This window comes from Protopterus annectens, chromosome 1.part1 (genome assembly GCF_019279795.1).
Source record: "Protopterus annectens isolate FY-2018-M chromosome 1.part1, PAN1.0, whole genome shotgun sequence".
Classification (NCBI taxonomy): Eukaryota; Metazoa; Chordata; order Ceratodontiformes; family Protopteridae; genus Protopterus; species Protopterus annectens.
In genome coordinates this window covers 241,311,334-241,327,990 of record NC_056726.1, presented here as the reverse complement: position 1 = coordinate 241,327,990, position 16,657 = coordinate 241,311,334, and the positions used below count along the sequence as shown (strand labels likewise).

General features: G+C 43.6%; 1 protein-coding gene across 1 annotated transcript in view; it reads left to right on the top strand.

Annotated features, from left to right (window-relative positions):
• GOPC (golgi associated PDZ and coiled-coil motif containing) overlaps positions 1-16,657 on the top strand; it is a gene marked incomplete in the record, with an annotated part of 978,680 nt that overhangs the window by 313,625 nt on the left and 648,398 nt on the right.

Sequence of the window (16,657 nt, the reverse complement as noted above, 5' to 3'; positions counted from 1 at the left end):
TACACAGGGCCCATCTCCAGGCCCCATGCCTAAAAAACAGATGCTTAAAATGGCTGAGGATTTAATTACTCTTATCAGGGTTCTCAACCCCGGACAAAAGGCCCAGAGTGGAGGAAGAATCCCCCTCCTCTGATCAGGCCTCCATTATATCAGAGCACTCTGATGAACAGGAACATTCTTACTCCCCTTTTGAAGATTCTGATGCAGAGGAGTCCATTCCCTCTGTATCCCCCCCCAGAGGATTACTCATTTGGGGAAACCTTGCATATCTTAAGGGAACACTTCCACTGGGAAGGCCAAGAGTACTCAGATTCCAAGAAAAGGCTTAGGGATTTTCTCTTGCTACCTCAGCACAGGCCTCTGGCTATACCTCCTGTCTTGGGCATACTAGATGATGTGTACTCGGAGGCCTGCCTTAACCCGGATTCTTTACCTCCAGCCCCAGTCAAGCCTGACAGGTACTACCGGGTTCCGGACTCACACCAATTTCTATACAAAAGACATGCGGCTGACCCAGAAACTATCTCACAGGGCCCCAAGGGAATTAAGGCCTCCACTGCTAAAAATCCATTACCTTCCGAGAGAGATTCCAGATCCTTAGAAAGGTGGGGAAAAAAGGTATATACCTCGGCCACCTTAACCATGAGGGCATTAAACTGCCAGTTCCATATGCTAAAGTACCAACAGTTTCTGTTATCACAATTGAGAAGTAAAATGTCACAACCTGAACAACCAGACTTGAAGGAGTTGCAGGATTTGATGCATAGTGCAGAACAAGTGGGTAAACATACCTTGCAATGTGGTTTTGATGCTCTAGAGGCCTCATGTAGAGCTGCTGTTACAGGATCAGTCATACGTAGACATGCCTGGCTCAAGGAACATACCTTACCAGATCATGTCAAAGCTAAATTACTAGATGCCCCTCTACAAAAGGATGTATTATTTGGTGCTAATGCTGAGGAGGTATTAAAGAAAATGGAGGCAAAGGCTAAATCAATGCAAACAGTGAAAGATTTTCTACAGGTACAACCCCCACGTTTCAGTAGAAATTGGCCTTCCAAAAATTGGTCCTTTCCAGCCACAGACAGACCCCAAAGAGGTAGATACAGGCGCCCGAGGGGCAGATGGCAATCCCAAGGATCGTTTAGAGGCAGACAATGGCAAGCTCCTACACAAAGAGGTGGTGAGGATAGTTCGCAGCCATTCAGAAAGCAAGCCCAATGACTTTCCCCTTTGCATGCCAAGCAAGGCTCAAATGGCAGCACCCTTAGGCGGAAAACTGGCATTATTTTCAAAAAATTGGCATATTGTCACAAAAGACAAATGGATCCTGGACATTATAAACAGAGGCTACAGATTCCATTTTCACACCCTTCCAAAAATGAGAGGCATACCAAACCTGCCACACAATCAAAGGGCAGAGGCACAAAGACAAATTTCAGATCTCATGGACATGAAAGCTATTCAAGAGGTACCTACTCACGAACAAGGTCAAGGTTTTATTCCAGACTATTCCAGACTATTCCTGGTACCAAGGAAGGGAAAAGTTTGGAGACCTATTTTGGACCTATCCATCCTAAACACATTTTTACTCGTACCAAAATTCAAGATGCTCACTTTACAGCAGCTTCTTCCCATGCTGGGCAAGGAGTCTTGGCTGGTAACATTGGACCTCAAGGAGGCATACCTGCATGTCCCAATCAGACAAAATTGCAGAAGATACCTCAGATTTCTTGCAGGTTCAACCCATTATCAATTCCCTGCATTGCCCTTTGGCTTATCTACTGCGCCCAGAGTATTCACAAAATGCCTGGCATCAGTAATTGCCTACTACAGACTTCAAGGTATACAAATATACCCCTATTTGGACGACTGCCTGATCCAAGCGGACAGCAAGCACATACTTCTGAAACATCTGGCTTATGTAATAATGTTGTTGAATTCTCTGGGATACACAGTCAACAAAAAGAAATCAAGGCTAATACCCTCTCGGAAAATAATTTTCCTGGGTGCCAACTTGGGCACAAACACCCAGATGGCCTACCTCACGCCAGAGAAGCAGGGGCAACTAACTCAATACTTCAGAACACTAGCAAATTTCATCAGGCTGACTGCAAGGAAAATCCTGCAGGCTCTGGGATTCATGGCATCTTGCATCCTACTAATCCCATGTGCAAAGCCGCATATGAGGAAACTTCAATGGTACCTAAAAAACCTATGGTCTCAACACAGCCACAGTTTGGAAACAATAATACCACTAATTCCATGTCTTCAAAAGAAATTTCTGTGGTGGGCTCAAGCATGCCAAACAAACACAGGTCTCCCATTCAGCAAGCCTCAAGCAAATCAAGTCATCACAACAGACGCCTCGGACTACACCTGGGGGGTGCACATGACAGATCGGTGCATTCAGGGCAAATGGTCCCAAAAAGAAAAGCACCTTCACATCAATCAAAAGGAAATGCTAGCAGTAATAAATGCTATTATAGCTTTCAAAGACCTTCTGCATCCAGGTCAACTATTGATAAGGACAGTCAGCACCACAGTAATGTGGTACATAAACATACAGGGAGGAACCCATTCATACCCCCTATGCAGGCTGGCCATGTCCCTTTGGAACATGGCTCTGGACTTACAAATCGAACTTCAAGCACAGTACTTGTCAGGCAAGGAAAACATGCTGGCAGACAACCTAAGCAGAAATATGACAGATCCACACGAATGGAAGTTGCATCCTCAAGTTTTTACAGAGATAATTCAAGCATGGGGAAGGCCAGACATAGATCTCTTTGCCTCCCACAAAAATCACCAATTGACAAAATTCTGCTCAAGGATTTTTCATCCAAAGGCCTGGAGAGTGGACGCTCTCTCTTTCAGTTGGACAACAATGACAGTTTATGCCTTCCCACCTCTTCCTCTGCTGCCCAAAGTTCTATTAAAAACCAGAGCAGACAGACCAAAGATGATTCTCATTGCTCCAGACTGGCCAAGACAACACTGGTACCCACTCCTGAGGAGCCTGACGCATTCCCCACCATGGACCCTGCCTCTAATGCCTCTTCTTCTGGCTCAGCACAGCTTCAAAACTCTTCACAGTCAGCTGAAAACACTCAATCTGGCCGCATGGAAGATTCCTTAACATCACAACAGACCCTACTCTCCAAGGAGGTGCAGGATGTCATTTTGGAGGCCAGAAGGCCGTCTACCAGAAAAGCTTACTCCGCAAAATGAAAACGGTTTTGTGCCTGGAATGAGAAAAAGGGCCAGAATCCTGGAAAACTGAATTTACCTCAAATATTACAGTATCTAGCTGAGCTGCTAAGCAGTGGACTTTCATTCTCCTCCATCAAAATCCATGCCTCAGCCATTTCTGCAGAATACAACACTGATCCACCTTTATTCTCTCACCCCCTCTTCAGACAGTTCCTCAGAGGGGCTAAGAATATAAAAACCCCAAGGAAACAACCAATACCTGCTTGGGATCTCAATTTCATTCTAGAAAAGCTGACCTTGCCTCCTTTTGAGCCAGCTGCCTCAACAGATTTGCAATATTTGTCCTGGAAAACAGCTTTCCTTCTGGCTATTACCTCAGCTCGTAGGGTATCGGAACTACAAGCCCTCATGGCTGTGCAGCCTTTTACTATCTTCCATCAGGACAGAGTTTCCTTACGAACCAACCCGTACTTTATGCCAAAAGTGGTATCCAGGGTAGCTTTGAATCAGGCTATACACTTACCTACCTTTTATCCTAATCCTCAAAACAAAGGGGAGAGATTACTACATTCCTTGGACATCCACAGACAACTGCGTTATTATTTGGACAGAACAAAGCCTTTCAGAAAATCAGAACAGCTCCTTGTGTCCTATGCTATAGGAGCTCAAGGGAAGCCAATTTCCAAACAGACAATCTCAAAATGGATAGCCCACTGCATACGCTTTTGTTATTCTTTTCATGGCAAAACTGTACCTACAGGCATCAGATCTAACTCCACAAGGGCCACGGCTACCTCTGCAGCTTTCCTCAGAGGAGTTCCTACCAAAGATATTTTGGAAGCAGCCACTTGGAGTTCTGTGCATACCTTCTCCAAACACTACCACCTTCCATTGTACTCCAAATCTAGAGCAGGCTTTGCCACTGCAGTCTTGCAGGGCATCCTGGCTCCTCCTAGTTCCACCTAGTGCCTACCACCCCTTTCTTAGCTTTGGGATTCTACCCATCTGTTATGACTGCAGCTGCATGCACGATGAACATAGTACAGTTTTGTACCTACCATAAATGTAGATGTTCGAGTGCTAATACAGCTGCAGTCCAGGTTTCCCTCCCTCCTTCCCCTCTTGGGACAGGCCTATTGGCTAACACCTCCTCATACAACCTGATTGGGGTATTCATTTATGGTGTATTTGCTTGCACTACTGTATTTTGATTATATGGCATTGCTTTATTACACAAATTTATGTATTGCCTTCCTTCTGGGGGCACCTGACATCCGCGGCAAGAAAAACTGAAGAAAATGGTGTCGGCTGGTTCTTTTATACCCCTGTCGCACTGACGTCAGGGAAGAAGCGACGACAACTGACGCTGGACCTAGACTTTGGAATTCGGCCGATCGAGGACCGGCCTGACGGCAGGAGAACCCATCTGTTATGACTGCAGCTGTATTAGCACTCGAACATCTACATTTATGGTAGGTACAAAACTGTACTTTATTGCTGGTGATTTGGAACTGTAACTTGGATTTTTTTTTCTGCACTGTAGTTTCATGGGCTATTTGCAGCTTCACTGTATTATTTGACTGCCCATGTTTCACATCTAGAATGTTAAGAGCATGCCCATTTTCACATTTTGAGGTGGTTATTGTTGTTGTTGTGTCTTTCGGCTTTTCCCGGTTAGGGGTTGCCACAGTGGAACTCCGGTCCGCTAATGATTGGTAGTTGATTTTTACGTGCCAAGTTACCAGCCCTGACGCACAACCTTCAGCAAAGGTACACCCATTTACGCATGTCTCCATACAGAAGACGCTCTAGCTGAGAATCGAACCAGACAGCGTCTTACTGTGAGGCGACAACACTACCGCAGCACCACCACCACGGGTATTTTTCACATTTTGAGGTAATAATGTATAATGTTTTCTCAGATGTTGTTATATTGTAACCAGATACTTGATAAAATTAGTTGTCTTTGGAATTACTGTATATGCTTATGTTATGTGACACCCTGCTGTATTCATGTAATTGGTTTTCTCAGTTATTGTACGCATCTGTAAGGCCTATATAGGTTCATAGGTGTTTACTAGGCTAACGACCACAAGGGTCTTTTTAAGCTTAGCCTTGCATCCCAAATCTCTGACAAGTTCTGCTACCCATGATAAGTGTAAGCATGGGCCTGGGAGATGAACCATTTACAGGTTACCTGTGTCCATTAGAGAGACAGGTGCCAAACCAGGGGTGAATTTCCATTTTCCCATCCAATTGTCCAAGTTGCACTTGAATTGGGTTAGGGAAGAACTCTGCTTCACATGGTTGGGGAGCCTGTTCCATAGATTGGGTAGTCTCTGGGATACATACCTATCTCTCCAGCAGGTCCTATTTATATCACAGGCAAGGTTTAAGTCTTTAGAATGGGTAATTGTGGTGCTGTTTGTTTTGTGGATATGCAGGGGGTCCATCAGATTGGGGTCTGACAGTGCAGTGTATGCCAGGTGTAAATCTCCCCATAAAAGCCTGTAGGAGACGGAATACAGGGATAGGGCCTTGAGGTGGTCTGCATAGGGCATATTCATTTAGTGAGGAACCTCTGTGGACGTTCCGATTGTTGGATATTCCTGGTTAGGTACATACCAAAGGGGACATTGTACTCAATGATAGGTCTGATGAATGCCGAATACAGTGGAACAATGACTTCTTTGGACTTAGATGCCATACCTTTGTTTATAAGTTGGTCAGCATAGAATGATTTCCTCACCACTGTAGATATGTGATGATCAAAGTATAGTTTACTATCTACAGTCATGGCTGGAAAGGATCTTTAGTTCATCTGGATAACTAAAGCTAAATAAGTATATAAATAAACAAGTGAAGTAGTCTGGGCTTGCATTGGGAATTGTAAGTATGGTAGGGATAAAGCAGCAGAACAGAGTGTGTTCTACTGCTACTTATCTGTTCAAAATCTTGCATTTCTATGCCTGTACTCCTCAGGATGCACTAGGCTTGCACTGGAAGCAGAACTTGTTTCAACAACAGTACCCATCACAAGGATGTTGTCTTTTTTTTAAGTTCATAGGTGTGTACTAAGCTAATAACCACTGTGGCCTTTTTAAGCATAGCCATGCATCTCAAATCTCTGACAAGTTCTAGAATCCTTGGTAGTGTAAGCAGGGGCTTGTGAGATGAAACATTTGCAAGCAGGGGCCTGGGAGTTTAAATAGTTACAGACTGCCTGTGTCCATTAGAGACATAGGTGCAGAACTAGGAGTGAGTTTCTGGTTCCCCTTCCAGTTGTCTAAGTTACACTTGAATTGTGTTAGGAAGGAACTCTGATTCACATGGATGGGGAGACTGTTCCAGAGCAGGAGTGGTCTTTGGTATACATACCTGTCTCTCCAACAGGTCCTGTTTATATCGCAGGCAAGGTTTAAGTCTTTAGAATGGTTAATTATGGTGCTGTTGGTATTGTGGATATGCAGGAGGGCCATCACTGTGGGGTCCAACAATGCCTTGTATGCCAAGCATAGATCTCCCCTCAACAGCCTGTAGGAGACAGAAAACAGAATGCAGGGATCGGGCTTTGAGACGGTCTGCATAGGATGTTATTTATGCCCTGTATTATTTGAATTAGGAACTTCTGGACATTCCAGTTGTTGGATGGACGTGGTTGGGTACATACCATTGGGGCATTGTGCTTAGTGATAGATCTGAGAAATGCCAAATACAGTGGAACAGTGACTTCCTTGGGCCTAGATGCCATACCTTTATTTATAAATTGCACAACATAGAATGATTTTCTTACTACTGTAGGTTTGTGATGGTAAACAGCTAGATCACTATCTACATGTGTCCCTAGGTCCCTCACTGCTTGGTCGAATGTTAGGGGTGTATTATCATTATTGTAGTTATCAGGGGTGGCTGATTTCCTGAAGGACACTATTATGCATTTCTTGGCATTTAGTTTCAGCCTATGGCTCAGACACCAGTTATTTGACTGTGTCAGACTTCTTGGATAACTTTAATGTCAGTGGGGGAGTCTATGACTGTTTCTAATGTGTAATCAGCTGCAGATTTGGTCAGCCAGAAGCCCTTGATGTTGGCCTTGACTTCAGAGAAGCAGATACCAAAAAGTAGTGGTCCAAGAGACACATTCCTGAGGGACACCACTGATGACTGACCTCTTAGTAGAGGTGAACTCCCAGTTCTAGCTTCCTGGGTCCTGTTTGTGATCCAGCTTACTCTCCACTGGGTGACATCAGGGTTTATACCTAACATCTTGAGTTTGTCAGCAATGCCTGAGTGGTGCATAGTGTCAGATGCTTTGATCAGTTCAAGGTAGGCTGTGTGAACTGTTTTGCCTTTCTCCATTGTTTTGGTGGCCTTCTTGATGAACTCCACCAGGTTAAGTCGACATGACCTGCCCTTCATGAAGCCAGACTGGGTTGGGTCCACTGTTTGTAAGATGTTCTTCATTCCACATTGCTGCAGTCCTAACTATTGGGTAGTCCGCTGTCCCAGTCGGCCCGAATACCAAAGTATATGGCTGACGTCGGTCAAGGCGCATTAGACTGATGTCAGTACGTCAGGGTACTAATGCGCATGACCGACGTCATATCCTCAGTCTTTTTTGCTGCATGGTCCGATGCAGAAGCAGTTTTGCGAGTGCAGGTTGGCGTTCTGAAAGTTTCTGAAGTCAGAGTTTCAGACCGAATCAAAGTTGGCTAAGTACCCCGTTGGGGAATATTTTGGTTTTTTCTTGCCTCAGTATTTAACCGGATGTCAGAAAAAGTGAATAACTGTATTTCTTGTGGGAAACAGATACCTCATAGGGATTACCATACTTTGTGTATACCTTGTTTAGGGCCTGAGCACGACGTTGTTGGATGCCGCTCTTGTGCTAGATTTAACAAACGCACTATTAAGAGAAGGTTAGACTGTGCCAGGTTAGTTTTTGGGAAGCGTTGTAATTATAAAATGCCGTCGGATGCTCCGACGCCCGCTTCGGCCAAAAAGTGCAAGGATAAAGCAGCAAAGCCTAGAGTGGAAGAACCGACAGTCCCGGACGTTGGTTCTTTAGAAGGCTCAGTGGAGCCGGAGGTTCTGCCAGGAGTTTCTTTGGAGTCTCAGGGAGAGACTTTACTGTTACAGGATGTGTCCTCTCAGGAAGTAGGCCAGGCTGAAGGGGCTTCTCAGGTGGCTGTTCTTCCCTCTCTTCCTAAGGTGGTTAGAGCCTCCCCTTCTGTTTCCAAGGCTTCTTTGAGAGGCAGGCCAAGTTTAACTTCAGTGGGGGTTTCTCCTAGTGCTTCAGGGTCTTTGCCTAAGAAACATATGCTTAAAATGGCAGAGGATTTGATTACTATGATTAGAGGTTCTATGCCCCTCCTGATAAGAGGCCTAGGGTGGAACCTGAGTTTGAGAGTTTTGAGCAGTGTTCGAGGCTTCTGAGTCTTCGGCTGAAGACTTGCAGGAGTATCCTCCTTATTCTGATTCTGATGTGGATGATTCCACTCCTTCAGCTTCTCCTCCTGAGGATTTTTCATTTTCAGAGACTCTGCATTCCATGAGGGAGCATTTTAAATGGGAAGGTCAAGATTTCTCTGATTCCAGGAAGAGGCTTAGGGAATTCTTGTTTTACCCCAGCATAGGCCTTTAGCTATACCTCCTGTTCTGAATGTGGTGGAAGATGTTTTGCAGAGGCTTCCCTGAATCCTGATTCTTTGCCTCCTGCCCCAGTTAAACCGGATAGGTACTATAGGGTGCCTGAAGCTCATAAGTATCTTTTAAAGAGTCCTAGGGCAGACCCGGAAACTGTCTCTCAGGGGCCTAAAGGTGGGAAGGCTTCTGTTGTTAAAAATCCTGTTCCTCCTGATAAAGAGGCAAGGGCTTTGGATAGATGGGGAAAGAAAGTGTATACTTCTTCCACTTTAGCCATGAGGGCGTTGAATTGTCAGTTTCACATGTTAAAATATCAGAATTATCTCCTTTCACAATTAAAGTCTAAGGTGGATGCTCTGGCAGAAGGTATTGAGTGTAAAGAGTTGCAGGATTTAGTTCATGTGTCTGAACAGGTGGGTAAGCATTCCTTGCAGTGTGGTTTTGATGCTGTGCAGGCCTCCTCGAGGGTGGCTGCCACTGGTTCTGTTCTTCGTAGGCATGCCTGGTTGAGGGATCAGAATTTAGCTGAGCATGTTAAGACAAGGATTTTGGATGCTCCTTTACAGCCTGATGTGTTGTTTGGTTCGCCTGTGGAAGCAGTTTTAAAGAAAATGGAGGACAAGGCTAAGTCTATGCAAACTGTTAAGGATATTTTGCAGGTGCAGCCTCCAAGTTTAGTAGAAATTGGCCTTCTAAGGGATGGACATATCCTGCTTATGATTCCCAGTCTAGAGGTAGGTCTAGACGTGGTAGGGGCAGAGCTCAAGGTTCTTTTAGGCCTAGAACAGGGAGTTCACCTGCTCAGACTTCTGGTGAGGGCAGGGGTCAGTCCTTTCGTAAACAGACCCAATGACCTACCTTTTCAGCTGCCAGTACATTCTCGCCTGGCAGCACCTTTGGGAGGAAGGCTGGCTCTTTTCAAAGAAAATTGGGATTTAATTACCCAAGACAGATGGGTTTTGGATATCATTCACCACGGTTACAGGTTTTATTTCCATACCTTGCCTCCTTTCAAAGGCATGCCAGACATTCCTCCTCTACAAAGAAAAGAGGCTCACAAGCAAATTTCTCTGTTGCTCCAAATAGGGGCCATTCAGCCAGTTCCTGTGCCAGAAAGGGGCCTAGGATTTTACTCTCGCCTGTTCCTAGTACCAAGAAGGGGAACACGTGGAGACCAATTTTGGATTTATCTATCCTCAACACTTATCTGGACATTCCCAAGTTCAAAATGTTGACGTTACAACAGCTTTTACCTCTGCTGGGCAAAGATCACTGGATGGTAACTTTAGATCTCAAGGAAGCTTACCTTCATGTGCCTATCAGACTAAGTTGCAGGAAGTATCTGCGTTTCGAGCTGGAGATTCTCATTATCAGTTCTCTGCATTGCCCTTTGGCTTATCCACTGCGCCCAGAGTATTCACAAAGGTTCTGGCTCCAGTGATAGCTTACTTCAGGCTAAAAGGAATACAAATCTATCCTTACTTGGACGACTGCCTGATTCTGGCTCAAGAAAAGGAAGACCTTTACAGCATTTGGAATATGTGATAGCAGTGCTAAGATGCCTAGGGTATTCTGTGAGCGAAATAAAGTCCAGTCTAGTACCCTCTCAAGACATGTGCTTTCTGGGTGTGAGACTGAATACAGCAGCCCAGATGGCCTTTTTAACCCCGGACAAACAAAAGAATCTTTCCAGTTACTTCCATCAACTATCTCTTCAGTCCGGGCTGACTGCAAGGACAGTCCTTCAAGCCTTAGGGTTCATGGCATCTTGTATTCTGGTGCTTCCCAATGCCAAACTGCATATGAGGAAGCTGCAATGGTATCTCAAAATGTATGGACACAGCACTGCCAGGATTTGGACACTGTCATTCAAATAATACCTTGCATTCAAAAGGAATTTTTGTGGTGGGCTCAGGAATGTCACCTAAACAAGGGACTCTCTGTGACCCGGCCAGAGGCGAGTCAGATTCTAACGACAGATGCCTCAGACATTGCTTGGGGAGCTCATCTAAATGGAAAGTGGATACAAGACAAGTGGCCTGCCAGACTACAGCATCTACATATCAACATGAAAGAGATGTTAGCAGTCCAGTTTGCATTAATGGCTTTCAAGGAGTTACTTCTTCCAGGGCAGGTGTTGATTCTAACAGACAACACAACTGTCATGTGGTACATCAACAAACAAGGGGGAACACATTCTTACCCGTTGTGCAGGCAAGCAATGATTTTATGGGAGACTGCGCTCAGCTTGCAACTAACTCTTCAGGCAAGGTTTCTGCCGGGAGCACAGAACTCCTTAGCAGATGTGTTAAGCAGACAAATCATGGATCCCCACGAGTGGAAACTGGATCTTCATGTATTTCGAAAATTGACAGTGTCATGGGGAACTCCAGACATAGATCTGTTCGCTTCTCCACTAAACCACCAGCTGCCAAAGTTTTGCACAAAGAGGTTTCATCACACAGCTTGGAAAGTGGATGCTGTCTTTCAGTTGGAAAAATCTTCATGTGTATGCCTTTCCACCTCTGCCTCTTCTCCCAAAGGTGCTCCTAAAGGTCAGACAAGACAAGCCAAGGATGATTTTAATAGCTCCAGATTGGCCTCGGCAACACTGGTACCCATTACTGAGGAATCTGGTAAGGAAGCCTCCATGGCCTTTACCTTTGATTCCACACCTGTTGTCTCAGAGGGACGGTCACCTGCTCAATGTCAAGCTTCACTCTCTTCATCTAACAGCCTGGCATATTCTGTTTTGAAACACAGCAGGTCTCAACTTCCTCAACAAGTTTTAAATGTGATTTTGGAAGCCAGAAGACCTAGTACAAGGAAAGTGTACGCAGAAAAATGGAAGAGATTTTTATTTTGGAGTGCAGCAAACAATTTGGAGATTTCTGAGCCTAATTTGAGTGTGGCTCTTCAATATCTTACCGAGTTATTGGACAAAGGTTTGTCTTTCTCTTCCATTAAGATTCATGCTGCAGCAATTTCAGCTCACTATGATTGTGACCCACCATTGTTTTCGCATTCTTTGTTCAAGCAATTTCTTAGAGGGGCAAAGAATATAAGACCCCCACGTAGAGCTCCTACTCCTGCTTGGGATCTCAATTTTGTGTTGGAGAAGCTTACTCTACAACCTTTTGAGCCTCATGGCTACTGCTGAATTGAAATACTTGTCATGGAAGACTGCTTTTTGTTGGCCATTACTTCTGCAAGAAGGGTTTCTGAATTGCAGGCCCTTATGGCGGTAGAGCCTTTTTTGATTTTTCATAAGGATAGGGTATCATTACGTACTAATCCTTCCTTTATGCCTAAGGTGGTTTCTAGTGTGGCTTTAAACCAAACTATTCATTTGCCTACTTTTTATGCAGATCCCCAAAATAAAGGGGAAAAGATTTTGCACACTTTAGATGTACACAGGCAATTGCGTTATTATTTAAGCAGGACTAAGGATTTTAGGCAGTCTCAGCAGTTGTTTGTTTCTTTTGCTTTGAGTTCTCAGGGCAAGCCTGTGTCAAAACAAACTATTTCTAAGTGGATTGGGTTTTGCATTGCATTTTGTTATTCCCATCATGGCAAGGAGATTCCAGCTGGGATTAGGCCTCATTCCACTAGGGCTACTGCCACTTCAACAGCATTTCTAAGGGGTGGCAACTAAGGATATTTTGGAGGCAGCTACTTGGAGTTCAGTGCATACTTTCTCTAAGCATTATCACCTTCCTCTCTACTCTAAATCTAGGGCTGGTTTTGCCACAGCTATTTTGCAAGGCATGTTGTCAGCTCCTGCTTCCTTATGATTTGCCAGCCTCCCTTACCTCTGCTTTGGGATTCTACCCAATAGTTAGGACTGCAGCAATGTGGAATGAAGAACATAGTACAGTTTTGTACCTACCATAAATGTAGATGTTCGAGGATCCACATTGCTGCAGTCCAATTTACCCTCCCTCCTTCCCTCTGTGTTTAGGGGTGGTTGTGTAGGTGAGGTTATACTCTGGTAATTTTGTATATATTGTACATATTTTTGGTGCAGGAATGTTTGGAGTTTTTGGTTTTGGCCTTGTCTTTTTAGGGTCTTCTGACATCTGGGGCAAGAAAAGACTGAGGATATGACGTCGGTCATGCGCATTAGTACCCTGACGTACTGACGTCAGTCTAATGCGCCTTGACCGACGTCAGCCATATACTTTGGTATTCGGGCCGACTGGGACAGCGGACTACCCAATAGTTAGGACTGCAGCAATGTGGATCCTCGAACATCTACATTTATGGTAGGTACAAAACTGTACTTTTCCACTGTCATTATTGATCATTTCCATGATAAATTATTTCTATATCTTTGCATATAAGACTAGTAGGTCTGTAGTTTCAGGGATCTGTGGATGGCCCACATTTGTGCAGCGGCATGATGGCTGCCATTCTCCATTCATAAGGCACAAAGCCTATTTGGAGGCCTCAATTAAACAATGATTCCAGAGGCCCTGATAGGTTGTGTTTCATGTTATTTAGAAGGCAGCCTGGGATATTGTCTGGGCCCATAGTTACAGTGTTCTTGGCCGTAGAGAGAGCACTGAGGACCTGTTCCCTAGTGACAGTTTTGGGAAGTTATATTTGATGGCATTTCCTGATGGGTTGCTGGGGTGAAAAAAGAGTTTGATAAGAAGTGTGCATCCTCCATAAAATCTTGGTCTGTGTGCTGTAGGCAGAATGGCTTCTCAACCATACATCTTTACTGCCCAGAATTTAGCAAAATGTCCAGGTTTTTGCTTCATATTTTTGACCTGTTCCTCATAAAAATTTATGGTTTTCTGACAAATTGTTGAGGATTAGGGTCACTAAGTAATGACATACATTTCACTTTCAGACTTCATATCTTTTAGAAAATGCATGCTGATGCAAAACCTGTCATTTTAGCAACTTTCTAAATTTATAAGATCAGTATTTAAAATTGATGTTGCACATTTGTCCCCTTATTATTTTTGGCTTTGTCCAGATTTCTTGCACTTACAGGTTGAGAAGTCTGTTCTCAACATCTGGAAATTCCTTGGAGGGTTTTGTTCATTTATTCATTGCCACTTCTACAGTTCTTTTTTGTTGAACTGTCCTCGGTAGAGTTCCATTTTTTTCTCAATATTTCACTTTTCATTTCTCTGTTGCTTTCAGCCTGGTAACCATCTTATTGTTTTCTTCCTCTATTCTTTTTCTGTAACACAGTTTGATAATTATTTTGTCAAAGTACAGGTTTTGGCCTGCCCAACTTGGCCTCATGACTCTTCATTCCCCTCTTTATAAATTTGTCCTGTGAGTGCCAGTTCGCCCCAATCCATGGCCTTTCCCATTGTGTTTTTTTACTTGGGGAAATAGATAACTCCTCCTTATGCCTCATTTGCTAGAGCTTTATTGGGGTAACATACCAGCAGCTAAATGAAAAGCTTATGCCTGTTTAAAGAAACATGTTCTTACTGCTCTCTTGCAGAGACCAACTTCTGATTCCGCTGACATTTCTGCTGAATCCTGTAGGCCTTTCTGCTCTCTGTATAGCAAAGAAAATTTTCCATTAAAATGCTTAAGGCAGTAGTTAAGAAAACCCCTGCATCTGTTGGTTGTCAGTCTGCCTTAGTGTCAGGGCTGTCCACAAGGCCTGTGTTTCCTCAACTTCATTCATCTGCATCATTTCCATGCAGACACCAGTGCGTGCGCGTGCACACACAAATGTGCCACAAGATGGACTTTGTCATCCAAAGGAGTCGCTCCTTGGTGGATCTACTGCCTCAGTGCTTTCAACCACTGCAGTCACCTAGAGAGTTTTCACTGATCTCAAATAACTAGAGTGGACAGTGTAGGATGTCAGAAATTAAATATTGCAGCCAAATGCAGTAGCTAGTATTGAGCAGATTTCATCATTCTCACTGTTGCCGTAGGCTATGGATTGTATCCTGCCAAGGATACAGCAACCAACCAGCTTCCAAAAATGTTCATCCTGTCCCACACTGTCACTCTGGCTGCTTATATACTGAGTCCTTTTTAGAAGTAGCTATATAAACAACCAGAGTGACTAAAAATGTTCAGTATTTTCTTGCTACCTAATGCAGATGTGTCTCTGGGGTTCTTCGGGATCAGCAGTCAGCATACAACTTCATGTCGGACAGATAAGACCCTTTTGGAGAATCATTCCACACTATTTTTTATTGTTAGAAACCTTTCCACACAATTTTTATTTTAGAAAGATATTTTCTATTATTAAAGTATTTTATGCCAAAATTGCAGTACATCTCTTTAAAAAATATAATCTTTTCATGAACATCTGTCAGACATTCCTTGAATACTGCATTTGTAGCCTAAGAATTGATTTATAGTTTCTACGCGTCTGCTTAATCTGTAGCAGACTATTTTCACCAGTTTGGAACTAACATCATCTATTTTATTTACTTTAAAGTGTACTTTTTGGGTGAAACTGTGTGTTTTTATATAATGATTCTGTACACTTCATGACAAGCCACTGGTTTAGTTTACTGACAGTTCTTTTCAGGGAAAAAGACTGTCTTTACAATAGGAGTTTTTTTAACAGGAGTGGATTGTGTAATATTTTTGGGGGATTTGAACATTTTAGAAAGGTCGTGTGCTGCTTAGGTAAACTAATTGACAACTTACCTTCCTTTTGACCCGTTCTACTACAGCTTGCTGGCAATTAGGCCTCTTACCTGACTACAGACTGGATACTTATCCTGGTCCTGCTTTTCCTTCCTCCAACATACATGAAAAGAAAAAACAGTTAAAGCACAAGTCCTTCCCTTAGCATGGGGTCAGAGAGTGGCTTATCTGATGGTAAGAATCTCTGCAGTGGCTATTGCTGGTCCACAGACCCCTTACTGGTTTCCTCATTTCTCTCAGGTATAGTCTTGCCAGCCACTGAGTTTGTGTACCTGGGGTCAGACACATCCTCTTCTGCTTTTCCAATGTTCAATGTGGATATGGGAAAAACAGACATTTTGGGTGCTGGAGACATCTTAAGAGATTTTTCTTGGGGTGGCCTGGGAAAGGACCTCTTGCTCAGGATGATATCCCTTCTCTTTCTGTCCACTGGGGAAAAAAAAACAAAGTTAATCAAGCTAATCATGATAACAAGGAGATCGTTTCTGTGGCTAAAAATAGTGTTATTACTGTGATATATTAGAGCAAGAAGCCCTGCGTACTGCACCCATTCCTCCTATTCTCCCAGCCTCAGAGGATGCATTTAGTGCCACCTGCAATGCTGCTGACTCTTTGCCATCAGCTAAAAAAGGCAGATAAATCATATAAAGTCTGTCAAACTAACCAGTATCTAATCTCTCATCTTAGAGCAGACCCAGCAACTCTCTCTTCTACTGTTCCTAATATAAACAGGTGCCTAACAACCCCTAGCCTAGTTCCTGGAGATAACTAGGGTTAACTTTTGACAGACTGGGTAAAAGATTATTTTCTTCCTATACTTTAGCCTTTAGAGTTCTTAATTAACCAGGCTAGGTTTGGAAATTTATGCTTAAGTGTGTCAGTAGTTTGAGAGAATTGTCTACTTCCCAGCCTCCTGAACAGTTGTCTTACTTGAATCACATTGTGGCTAACTTGTCCTATATTTCTAAACATGCCTTAAACGTTTGTATGATTGTGATGATACTGTTTCTAGGGCTTCTTCTTCAGACTTGCTCTTGAAAAATTTTCTGGGTAAGTAACCAAAAGTTTTCATTTGAATTTAATGTCAAAAATCTTGAACTTCTCTCCAGATAGGGATATTTTATTTAGGCCTTCTGGTACTCTGGCAGTGAAA